Source organism: Pseudonaja textilis, chromosome 4 (genome assembly GCF_049901715.1).
Source record: "Pseudonaja textilis isolate UNSWEBS1 chromosome 4, rPseTex1.2, whole genome shotgun sequence".
NCBI lineage: Eukaryota > Metazoa > Chordata > Lepidosauria > Squamata > Elapidae > Pseudonaja > Pseudonaja textilis.
The window spans coordinates 78,945,192-78,957,677 of record NC_141993.1 but is presented as its reverse complement, the minus strand read 5'-3'; the positions used below and the strand labels follow the sequence as shown (position 1 = coordinate 78,957,677).

The 12,486-nt window shown below is 42.3% G+C and overlaps 1 protein-coding gene across 2 annotated transcripts in view; it reads right to left on the bottom strand.

Moving 5' to 3' along the window:
* NLGN1 (neuroligin 1) overlaps positions 1 to 8,839 on the bottom strand; it is a 549,479-nt gene extending 540,640 nt beyond the window's left edge. Inside the window, exon 1 of one of the 2 annotated variants that reach the window (XM_087933470.1) lies at positions 8,169 to 8,839. The gene's annotated coding sequence lies outside the window, so the exon portion shown is untranslated. The remainder of the gene's footprint in view (positions 1 to 8,168) is intronic. The other variant, XM_087933471.1, reaches the window with a different exon arrangement.
* Between the last annotated feature and the right edge of the window lie 3,647 nt (positions 8,840 to 12,486).

Sequence of the window (12,486 nt, the reverse complement as noted above, 5' to 3'; positions counted from 1 at the left end):
TGTAAAAATCTGGGCTAAACGGATCAAAACAACACTCATAAGTGGACTGCAGTTATTTTCAATTTTTAAAAAACTTTGCTAGGTATTAAAGGTCTTTTCATAACACATATATTTAGCTGGTGTTTCTGGCATCTGTTTGATTATATCAAGCCAGCCTGCATTTTGTATGTATGTATGTATGTATGTATGTGTGTGTGTGTGTGTGTGTGTGTGTATATATGTGTATATATGTGTATATGTGTGTGTATGTGTGTGTGTGTGTGTGTGTGTATATATATATATATATATATATATACATACATACATACATATATATATATGCTTTGCTTCGGGTATTTTCCATGTCATTGTAGTTGTGCTTTTAAAGTTGTAGCAACTTTTCGGCAGAATCTCATCTGCCATCATCAGGCTTCTGTATAGTGTTCATCTGTGAGTATATATATGGATCTTTGTTATTCGGGTTTTCTCTCACGTAAAATTGGAAGTATCTAGGCGACGTTTCGATGAAATCTCATTCATCATCTTCAGGCTTGCGTCTTTGGCTTTGTGCTTCTCAGAGTGATGTGAGATTGCAGCTGCTTCTTCCTTTTAACTGCTAGTGGGGGTGTGACTTGATTGGGTGGGGGCTTGGCTGTGTTCTGATTGGTTGGGGGGCTGGTCGTGTTCTGATTGGCTGGGGGTGTGTTCTGTTCAGGTGGGGGCTTGGTTGTGTTCAGGTTAGTTTTAGTTGCTGGGGGATTTGAGCTGGTGAGCTATGATCCTGTTGTTTGGCTTTGTGGTCGTGTTCATGCCACATCTTCATGGTGGGCATCAGTTTGCTTCATGTATGGGTCGGAGGGGTTTGAAGCGGATAGTGATGCAGCTGCGGTACAGCTTCCGGTCCATGGTCGTGTCTCATCTTCTGTGTGGGTGTGAGTCTGCTTTCTACGTGGAAATGTGGTGGTAGCATCTTGTGTTGCCCTTGTGGGTGTGGGTCGAACACAGACGAACACAATACAGAAACCTGATGATGGCAGATGAGATTCTGCCAAAACGTTGCTACAACTTTAAAAGCACAACTATAATGATGTGGGAAAATACCCAAACAAAGCTGAATACCATACATGTAAGTACCCATGAAAACTTAAGAATATACATACATACATACATACATACATATTCTCGCTTTTACAACACTAAGCAAACATTTCTAATGCAAGAGAACACACCATAACACATCCAGTATTACAGACTTCCATTTTAAAACAGAACCTGTAGAGAGTGAGAGAATTAAGGGAATCCTAACTGTACCTTTGTCAGAGACATTCATTCATTCATTCATTTCATTCATTCATTCATTCATTCATTTGTTTGTAAAATTCATTGGCCACCCATCTTACCATAGGGTGACTGTGGGCCGCTTTCATTAAACTATGTACTATATATGCATATACATTAAAATATTTTTAAAAAATTAAAATCAAACATTAAAATCTAAGGGGAGGTTGGGAGAGGAGTGGGAGGAAGTGGGATCTGTTGTTACTCAATCAGCAACCTCCACTGTGCTATTTCTCCAGCAGGGCCCCATTGCTGTTTTACCATTGGAGCTCCAGTTTAACTTTCCTTGCCAAGGCAAGAGGGGTTAAAAAAAACATTGTTTCAGCCCAGAATGTCCAGATAAGTTTCAGAAGGAGTTCAGAAAACTCCCTACTTCACTGAACTATGAGAAGGAGAAGAAGGTACAACACAAACAGATTTGAAAGACTACTTATTTCAATAATAGCCTTACTGTGGAGTTGATATCTTGGTCTGGTCTACTTAATAGGATTGATTTATCCCACTGAGGTGATAAAAGACCATAATCAGAGAAGAAGTGTTCAGCATGTTTGAGAACATCAGACAAATGTGTGTGAAATTATTGTACTGAACCTTGGTATAATTTTACAGTATATATGTTTATTCACAAGTCTTATTCTCAGATACATTGAGTACAGAACTATGACATCATTGTCATTAGAACAGGAGTGTGTATACTAGTTCATGTGGGATGGGAACAGGGGTGGGCTGCTGGGGGTTCGCAGGGGTTTGGGAGAGCCCCTAGCTAAGATTCTGTGCAGTTCGGAGAACCCCCAAATCCCACTCCTGGCTGGCCCCGCCTCGCCCACCCCTCCATTCCCAGGAGTCGAAATGGCCCGTTTTTGAGTGCAGGGCCTGCACAGAAGCATGGGGAGATCAAAAAAATGGCCCCCCAGAAGTTCAGGAAGGGTGGAAATGGGTCCATGGGAGGCCATTTTTGCCCTCCCGGAGGCTAGAAGAAAGTCTCCGGAGCCCAAGGTGGACAAAAATGCCCCCCCCCCCAGCCATGGTGCAGGAGGCCGAGTAGGCTCCACCCACCCAACTGGGCAGAGAACCCTTTGATAAAATTTTTAAAGCCCACCCCTGGATTGGAAGTTTGAAGCTTCTGGAGTACAGAAAGCCTTCGCATCTTTTTCACACGATTCTCATCCTGACTTCAGATACAATGGTCCAGATGGAAAGATAAGCAGAGATGCAATCCTCTTTTTTATTTTTTATTTTTTAATATTTGTATCCTGCTTTTTCATTGGGAGTTGAAAGCAGCACTTTGTGCCATAAACCCAGGCTGATACTGAGTCAAACACTGAGCTGCATTGTTGAACCTTCTTCTCCCAGGTTGCAGTCAAATATCCTAAACATTACAATGTACAGCTGGCAAAATTGGATTTCAACTCTATCCATTATGTTGACTGTATATGGTCTAATTTCCTAGTGGAAGAGTGATTCTTTATGGAGCAAAGATCTTCCAACCTTTAGATTGGAGTCCATTAACCAGTAAATCAACTAAAATAGCCTCAAGAAAAAACACTAGAAGGGGGAGGACATACAGGGAATCCTTGACTTATGACCACAGTTGAGCCCAGGGGTGGGTTTCTACCGGTTCTGTCTACCTCTGTAGAACCGGTAGCTCTGAAGAGTAGCAGACATAGAACCGGTTCTATGTCTGCTAATGTTTTTGCTGACCCGCCCACCTGGGCTCTTACCTGATCTTTATTTCCTGATTTTTCAACTTCAGCTGCCGAACAAGGCACAGCTGCAGTTAAAAAAGCAGGAAAAGAGGGCTGTTTCAAAGGCTGTGTCTCTGCACACAGCATGCTGATGACAATTTACAGCTGTGAGAAGCTCGTAAATCCCGAACCGGTAGTTAACCCTGTTGTATCCCACACCTGGTTGAGCCCCAAATTTCCACTGCTAAGTGAGAAAGCTGTTAAGTGAGTTGCATCTCATTTTATGACTTTTTTTTGCCACGATGGGTAAATAAATCACGGCAATTATTAAGTGGATCATGTGGTGATTAAGTGAATTGGGCTTCCCGCTTTCTGACTTTGCTTGTCAGAAGCCAATTGGGAAGGTTACAAATGCATGACCCTGGGACAGTGAAACTGTCATAAATACATGCCAGTTGCTAAGTGCCCAAATTTTGATCAGGTGACATGGAGGAATACTGCAAGGGTTGTAAGTGTTAAAAATAATCTTAAGTCACTTTTTCCAGTGCCATTATAGCTTCAAACAGTCACCAAACAAAATAGCTGTAGATCAAAAAGTGCCTCTGTTACTTTCTTGAGTACAACCATTCCAGAGAAAAATGACGACAATTGAAATATTAAAATAATCCAAAACTTCAAAAATCTGAATCCTCAACTCCCATTTCCACATCCCTATTATAGAAGGATCTATTTAATTTGTCCTTGTGGCACTAAGATGCCAGACACATTTCTCTCCCAGGGCTACAAATTTACAAATAGAAATACTTCGGTTCTATTCAGTCTATTCATCAGAACTTTCAACAGAATAGAGCAAGAAGGAAACTTGGAGGTCTTCTAGTCCAACCCCTGCTCAATAAGATCCTATATCATTTCAGACAAGTGACTGTCCCGTCTCTTCTTGTGAAATACCCTCAACATCTGAAGGCAAATTGTTCTACTGGTTAATTGTCCTCACTGTTAGGAAATTTCTCCTTAATCCAGGTTGCTTCTCTCCTTGATTAGTTTCCATCCATTGTTTCTTGTCCTGCGCTCTGGTGCTTTGACAAGTAAGCTGACCCCCTCCTCTTTGTGGCAGCCTCTAAAATACTGGAATACTTCTGTCATGTCCCCTCAAGTCCTTCTTTTCTCTAGACTAGCCAAACCCAAATCCTGCAACCGTTTGTCCTATGTTTTAATCTCCAGGCCTTTAATCATCTTAGTTGCTCTTCTTTGCACTTTTCCCAAAGTCTCAACATCTGTTTTGTAATGTGGTGACCAAAACTGGATGCAGTATTCCAGGTGTGGTCTTACTAAGGCTTTATAAAGCAGTACTAATACTTCACGTGATTTTATTCTACGCCTCTGTTTATACAACCAAGGATTGTATTGGCTTTTTGGCTGGTGCCGCACACTGCTGAGTCATGTTTTAAGTGATCATCCACTAAGACTTCAGTGAGGATCTAGACTAAAATATGAATTAAGAGAGGGCAAGTTATTCTTAACTCATTGGTTCTTGTAATTCTAAACATTCTGAATTGTTATTCTAAATTATTCTGATGAGGGTCTAACTACTGCTTAGAAACTTTCCTTTGCAGTTTTCCTATAGTTTTTCTTACTCTTAATATTTGAAATGCACAGAAGTTTTTCTTTAATGGGAATCAGAATTGAATACATTATGAAGAAATGTCTGAATCCCCAGATTTTTCCACATGAATGTTCTCTATCTGTTGACCCAAGTTGCTACAATGACAACCTCCTGGAGTTGCTGGGCACAGCCATATAAAATAAATTCAGTATAAATAAATGGCCCAGCCAGATGCACAAAAGGCTTAGATTGCAGTTTGCAATCTGTTCATGAATAAATGTTTTCTAGTGTGAATTACATATTGTTTATTGACAAGGAACAAGCAGCTGTACAAATGCAAGAAGAGCTTCTTGAAAAGAACAGAATTGCTTGAAAAATATTCCCCAAATGTCTCAGGTAAGTATTTCATCTTAATATTTTTTAAAGAAACCTCAAACACGCTAAAGATTCTTTTTTGATATTGAAAATAACCACAAAGGAGTATAAGCATTTGGACAACAACTGCATTACATTAAAGATTGGGCTCCAAAATCTAAAGCAAGCCAGGGTTTTTTAATTATTATTTTGTTTTAATCTTTTAAAAAGATTGCTTAAAAAAAAAAAAAAAGCTCGAGGAGTGCTTGTGGTAGCTTATAAAGATGAGATTTCCCGAAGCAAGATTTATGGTCATTAAAACCAAGCTGCTTATATTCATAAAATGTTTTAACTTAATTACTGCCATATGATTCCTTAAAATGATTCAAAATGAGATCGTTCTCCAGATTCCCAAGTAACTTCTAGCTTTCATTAACAGTCAATTAATAGTAAGTAATATAACATTAATTAAATAGGCTGAAGATTGGTTTTGCTCCTCTCATGCTGAGGTAAATTTCTAATTCAGTCCAATGGAAAAGAAAAAAAAATCATGCATGGCTATTAATTTCCTTCCTTTTCCTTCTATTCTTTATCTACAATATAAACTAATAAACTACTTATTGGTTTTTTCCCCCTAAGGTGAGTCTTAAGCTCTGAAATAATACTAAGGTAGGTGAAATTGTCAATAGATGAAAATGCAGACACGTGACAATATTTTAAGAATAATTTATTTACCCAATTTATTTTCCTGTGCCTCCTTGTAAAGCTTAAACGAGATTATGGTTGCTGTAAGTTCAATATGCACATGAATGCAGCTCAGTAATCATGCAATTCCATTCCAAGCCCAATTTTTCCTGCTTCTATACAGCTAAGCATTAAAATTTTAGCAGGAATTATTAATAATGTAAATAATGTCAAAACGTTACAATCTAGCAGCTCAAACCTACGCATGCTTACAAAGGAGTAGATCCACCTTGTTCAAAAGGATTTCCTTCCTCGTATGAAAATGCTCAGGCCATCACAGCTCTAAATATTTTTTTTTCCCCCAGTCAGCCATGTGATCAAAGATGATTTTCAGAGGGTTAATTTAAATCTTCCTGATCTGAAGTGGAAAAGCCAAATCCCACATCCCTGCAGATCAGCAACCCATACTGAGCAATTCTGAAGTTATAACTTTGAGGCAGATTTCATAAATTGGAGGCTAGAAGAGAACTGCAATAAGCATTCTTATTCCCAGTCGCATAATTTCTGAAACATCTCCCAGATATGAACATTTCAAAGCTGTCATCACGGGAGTCTTTTCAACTTGTAGACGAATCTCCTTTGGTGTCATGGAAACCTATGATGAATAGCAACCCATGCTCCAATCCTACCTACCACCCCAAAGTCCTGGATACAATTCCGGGTAATCTTCAAGACCTATATCCATCCCACATCTAATTGGGTGCCTTAATGAAAACCCACGAGTTTCCAACAAAAACCCACAAATATTTTCCCATGGCCACACCTTCCACTCTACCCCTTTCCCACGATGGCACAAGTGACATTCCCCCTTCTCCCCAACCCCCATTCGCTCTTTTCTGAGCCTTCAAACAGCGCTCCTAGGGGACACATCCAAGAATCACATGCCCGGCTCTTCTGGGATTGCAACGGGAATGGAACTCCGAAGAGGTTGGCCAGCGTTTCCCAGCCCTTCGTTCTACTCCAGGGTGACCAAGCTCCCCGAAGATGGGATGAAGATGAAGGGGCTGGGCTAGATAAATCGAATCTCCTGTCAATGCAATTATTATTATTATTATTATTATTATTATTATTATTATTATTATTATTATTATTATTATTATTATTACCCCCGGGATCATCAGGGTCGCAAGAAGCAAGTTGCAACTCACTGGGCCAGGCTCACGCCTAGAGGCGAGAATGCCAGCTGCTCAAAAAACGCCCCCCCACCCGCCTGCCGCTGACACGGTGAAACCCAGGCCCCGTTGTTGTCAAGGGGCATGGGGTGTGTGTGTGTCTGTGTGTCTGTGTGTGTAAAAACGAGATGGATTTCACACGCGCACCTCCAACCTCCTTTGCAAGCCACCCACACCTCCGAACGCAAGGCAAAACAGATTGCAGTGGAGGCTCCGCGTCTCGGACCTCGTCCGATGGAAGGGCGAGAGGGCGGACGGGCCTTGGACCCAGCACTGGCAGCCAGCTGCTGCCGCTACTACTGCCGCCCAGACTTATTGGCCGCAAAGTTTCGCTGCAGCCGCAACCCAAGGAGAAGAAGCCACGATCAGGAACAGGGAGGAGGAGGGGGGTAGGTTTAGGCTCGGTTCTCCTAACGAAGCAACCCCATCCCCGGTTGCCCCTGCAAGGGATCGGGCGCTTGCAAAGATTTTTTTTTTTCCCCAACCGCGAATCGACAGGATGCCCCCCTCCAAATGAGGCTGGAGTAAACTCGCATCCCTCGATCCAGGGGTCTATTTCACACGCGCAACGCTTTATTTATCTATTTATTTATTTTTCACTCGTTCCCCGATCAGCTGCACTCTGGCACGTAAGTAGCGCGGCTGACTTACGACCCCGCAAAGTTGGGGGGAGACGGGAGCTCTTTTCCCACTCCTCACCCCCTCACTCCACCCCCGGCCTCAGCCGAGGCTCCGCGTCCCAGCAAAGGATCCGCCGATCGCGGGGGTGGGGGGGTGGGGGTGAAGAGACACTCACCGTCGGCTGCCGCTACTTCGGCGGCCCCCTCGGTATGCGTTCGCCCCGCCAACCCCTGGCCGAGAAAGAAGGCAAGCGCCGGTCGAGTTTCTAACCCACCCACCCCCACCGCCGCCCTCCTGAAGCATCTTCCCTTCTCTCTACCCCCACCCCCCCTCCCCGTTTTGGCCTCCTGGCAAAAAAAAAAAAAAGCCCCTTATTCTTTAGAAAAGAAGCCATAAAGGTGCCTTCCCCAGCTAAGATCTGATTAGCTAAGATTTTCCCCAGCTAAGATCTGATTCCCCAGATCTGATCCCGATTAGAAGGGGTTTGCACCCACCTCTCTAAGCGGAGCATTTTTCACTTGATAAAGAAAGAAAGAAAACAAAAAAAAAAAAATCAAACCAGCAACCCAACAACAACAACAACAAAAAAAGAGAGGGTGTTGGGAAGCCTTTTGGTTAATTGAGAACCGAGGGTGGAAAAAGGGGGAAGAGAAAAGGAAGGAAAGTATTTACCGATTCACAAAGGCTGCCTTTTTTTTCTTTCTTTCTTTTTCACGCAAAGTCCACCGCTTAAAAAAAGCGTGATTCATTCGGATCCCAAGCGTTTATCCACCTTTCCCCGAAGCTGTAGCCGCGAGGCGGTTCTTAAATTATCCCCCTGGACGCTTCCAAATCGCAGCGGTTCATAGAATTTCTCCCCCTCCGTCCTCTTCCCAAGACTGCGAAATGAAAAGGGGACAAAACCCCACTATCCCATCCGGAATTCATCGGCGTCGAGCTTCTGAACCAAGCCGCCGCCACCTCCATTTAAATCCACCATCAAGGCAAGACCTAGGAAAGGATCGAAACGCTACTTCTTCTTCTTTTTTCTTTCTTTCTTTCTTTCTTTCTTTCTTTTTTTTTCGGATGCCACCCAGATAATCCGTCTAAATCCGATAGATTTTTGCCTCGATCTGAAATTGCCCTCTAAATGGAAGTCCCTTTGCTTGAGGTCCAGTGAGGTGATTTCGCACCACACACCGCGTCAGAAGAATTTTCTCTCTGTATGGGTAGTTTAATCTCGCTCGCTCTCCCTTTCTCCTTCTCTCTCTCTCCTGGATGCATAGTGCTCGCCAAAAGGAAAAAAGAGAGAGAGAAAGAATACCGAGAAAACGTTGCTTTTCCTCTATTACGGTTCTCAACTCCCAAATTGCTGCTGGGTGAAAAATGGTACAAAGGTACCCCTAGTGGCCAAGAGGGGAATAACAGGAGCTTTTATTCCTTGTCTCCCTCCCTCGCTTTCTTTGCCTTTCAAGGCAACTCATCTGTTTTAGAGCATTTACTGTAAGGAGCCTATTCTGCCTTCTTAATTAGCTCTATATGGAAAGAATAAATTCTGGGGTCATCCGACATAAAGGAATGAGAATTTTAGACGTCCCTCTTTGCTACTCGGCAAGCACCAAGGATCCCGAGGTTCAACCCTGAGCTACAACTATCCCCTTCCATCTTCTACTGATTGTAGGTCAAACAAATCCCATTTTACAGATGAAGGCAAGGACTTATACTAAATCAGCATCTGAATGTAGGTAATCGTCAGCTTGCAACTTGCATTTAGCGTCTGTTCAAGCGTGCTGAGAAAAGAGACTTACAACTGATTCTCACACTTACAGCTGTTGCAGTATCCCACATGATCCAAAATCCAAGTATTTGACAACTGTCATATATTTATGATGACTGCAGCCGTCCTGGCATCGTGTGTACACCATATGCAACCTTCCTTGCCAGCTTCCAATCTAAGCCAATTAATGGGGGAACCAGGATTAGGGTTCACTGTGTGATTCACTTAACAAACAGGGCAAAAAACAGGGCAAAAAAAAAAGGTCATAAAATCACGAGTGACTCACTTAACAATTGCCTTGTTTAGCAATGGAAACTCAGGCCCCAAGTGTGGTTTTAAGTGAAGGGTAACCTGTACCCTGTCACCCCTATTTTATGATACTGACCATGGCTTCTTCCCAAACTATTATTTGAATGGTCCTATCCCAACCATTCTCAACATTCCATATTCTTCCTCTCTCTTTTCAGGGAGAGATACACTAAGGCAGTGTCGGTGAACCTTTTTACCACTAAGTGCCAAAATGGGATTGTGCACATGTGTGCGATAGAGTGTCAGAAACCAGAAGAACAGCTCCCCAATGCACACATGCGGGAGCACCGGAAACCAGAAGAGCAGTTCCCCTGCGTGCTGAGCTTCTGGTTTCTGGCATGCATGCATGCATGAAGACCAGCTGACTAGCTGTCATGCCCCTGGTGGACACTGACTCTAAGGGAGAGGAGGAGGTTCTGAAGGAGGCTGGGGAAAGGCAGAGGCCGGCGGAGCAGTCAGAGGAGGACCCAGGCCCATCCCCTATCCATCCTAGGGCACACAGGGAGGAGAGGATAATGGAGAGATGGGAATGGCGTAGTCTATGGGGGAGGAAAGGCCCTTGATCCTCTTCATGGGCTGCAGCTGTGAGAACTGGTTAAAAGGACAGACATGCGTATGGGCCAGTGCTGGAAACAAAGCGTGGAAATATCTCTATTTTATGGTTTCTCTCTGAGTTTGGCACCCTTTCCAGTGTGTTATCTGTGGACGTCCTCCAGCCATTATCTTGCCTGGTTTGTGTTGCTTTTCCCTTTCTTCTTGTAACTGTTTGTGTGGGAGTTTTTTGTCTTCCGTCGAGGGTATTCGGAGTTTGGAAGGAATAAAGCTTCACCTGTTTTCTGTGACTCTGTTTGTTTTGTATCCCACCTTGCGTCATCACACCAGCGCACATGCATTTGTCAGAAACTGGAAGAGCAACAGGCGACGGCTGGAGAGATGGCTGTGCATGCCACTACTGGCACGCGTGCCATAGGCTCGCCATCACATCACTAAGGTGACCAGACTAACCTTGATCATGACTAAGTTAATTTTAATACCTACATAATATCCATATGTGGAGGTAGAGTCAGAAAGTACATTTCAACAGAGGAAAATATATATGTAGATGGGTTTGAACTGTTGAATCCTTGGTGCTTTCTGAGCTTGGTCGTTCTCTTACACGCCAACTGGTTGTTCTCTTTCACTGGTCGTTCTCTTTCATTGCCCAACTAGGTAATATCATCACTGATGTTTGTTAACACCATGTTGTTGTCAGCACTGATGATGTTACCTACATCTGCAAATGAACAACCAAGCTCAGAGAACACCAAGGACACCACAGGAAATACACTGCCTATTTTCAGTCAATTACACCCCCCCCAAAAAAATATTTACCTGTCCACCCAGGTGGAATAGCCAGCTAAGGATGTTCTCAAAATCTGTTGGTCAATATGTAAAAAAATATAATACATTATTGCTTTATCATCATTAAATCAAAGTCTGAATCTCTAATCAGACCTAACTGAAACCAGAAGCTTCTCTAGATTGAGTTTATAGATAGAGCAGGATTTTTTTTTCTTGTGCTTTTTTAAAAAATGTGTTTCTAAAATGAACATGCCTTTCAGCATGGATCCCTTTTCTTCCGGCACGTTTTACAGTGCTATGGCCCAGCAAGGGGAAAAATGTATCGGTTCAGACTGCTGAATACATAAAAATGCACAACGAGCCCCATAAGCAAACGTTGCAACCAGAAGCATCCATCAGAGGTCAAAAAAGACCAAAAGGTGGAAGCAGCATTGTGTGTCAAGATGCAAGCACCACTCCTTCTGTAAGTAGGTTGCGATTGAGAAGGGAAGAGCTTCCTTCATTTTGACAAATGCCTCTGAGGCTGCAGAAGTCTCTACTTGCAACATATTCTCTTCCCTAAAAGGAATTTTGTGCTCAGTACAATCTTCTTTACAGAAAATATGGGCTCCAGGCATTTGGATCTTTACTAGATGGTTTATCCAAGTGTAGTTTTATATCTATCCTGATGCTCATCACCTACATCAGTGTCTTACCGTGGTTCTCTCAACTCCTAGGTCACTATGAAATGATAAAATCAGTCAGGAATTGTATGATTCAAGAGAATCCACAAAGATAATTGTTCTTAGAAGATAGATAGATAGATAGATAGATAGATAGATAGATAGATAGATAGATAGATAGATAGATGGATGGATGGATGGATGGATGGATGGATGGATGGATGGATGGATGGATGGATGGATGGATGGATGGATGGATGGATGGATGGATGGATGGATAGAATTACAAAATACATTATATATACTTCATATACTGTGTATATGAAGACAAAATTGAAGTATTGAAAGAGATAGGATTTGTGACTGGAGACTTCTAAATATTGAAACTGGATATGGAATATGGCAACTCTAGAAAATATTGATGGTGATGAAACAGAAATAAAGGAAAAAAATCCATGACGTGCCAAACTTTTTCCAACTGCCTCTCTGATGAAACTCATTGATGACAGAGCTGGAGACATGGTAAGCCGCTGGAGAAAACAGTGAAAGCCTGGCTAACTGGCAGCTTTTACATTGGCTAGATTTATATTTCCAGTGGGGCTTTTTAAGATGCTGGCTAGAGATAACAGCAGAAACATATTTTAATCAATGTGTGCAATTAATTTGTTGGTCAGTTTATACAGCTGCCCATCTCACCAATTACCAATTCATGTATGTTGTGTTTTCTTTAAATTCTATATACAGTATATTCTGGGTTGAAGTTCTACTTAGAGTAGACACATTGACAACTCATAAAGATTTCAATTCCGCATGTCTACCTTAAGTTACATAGATGACAAAGAGTCTCTTCTAAGCATAATTAAACCTAATTTAAAAGTTGATTTGAAATAATCTAACAAAGAAAAGAAAGAAAGAAAAACTT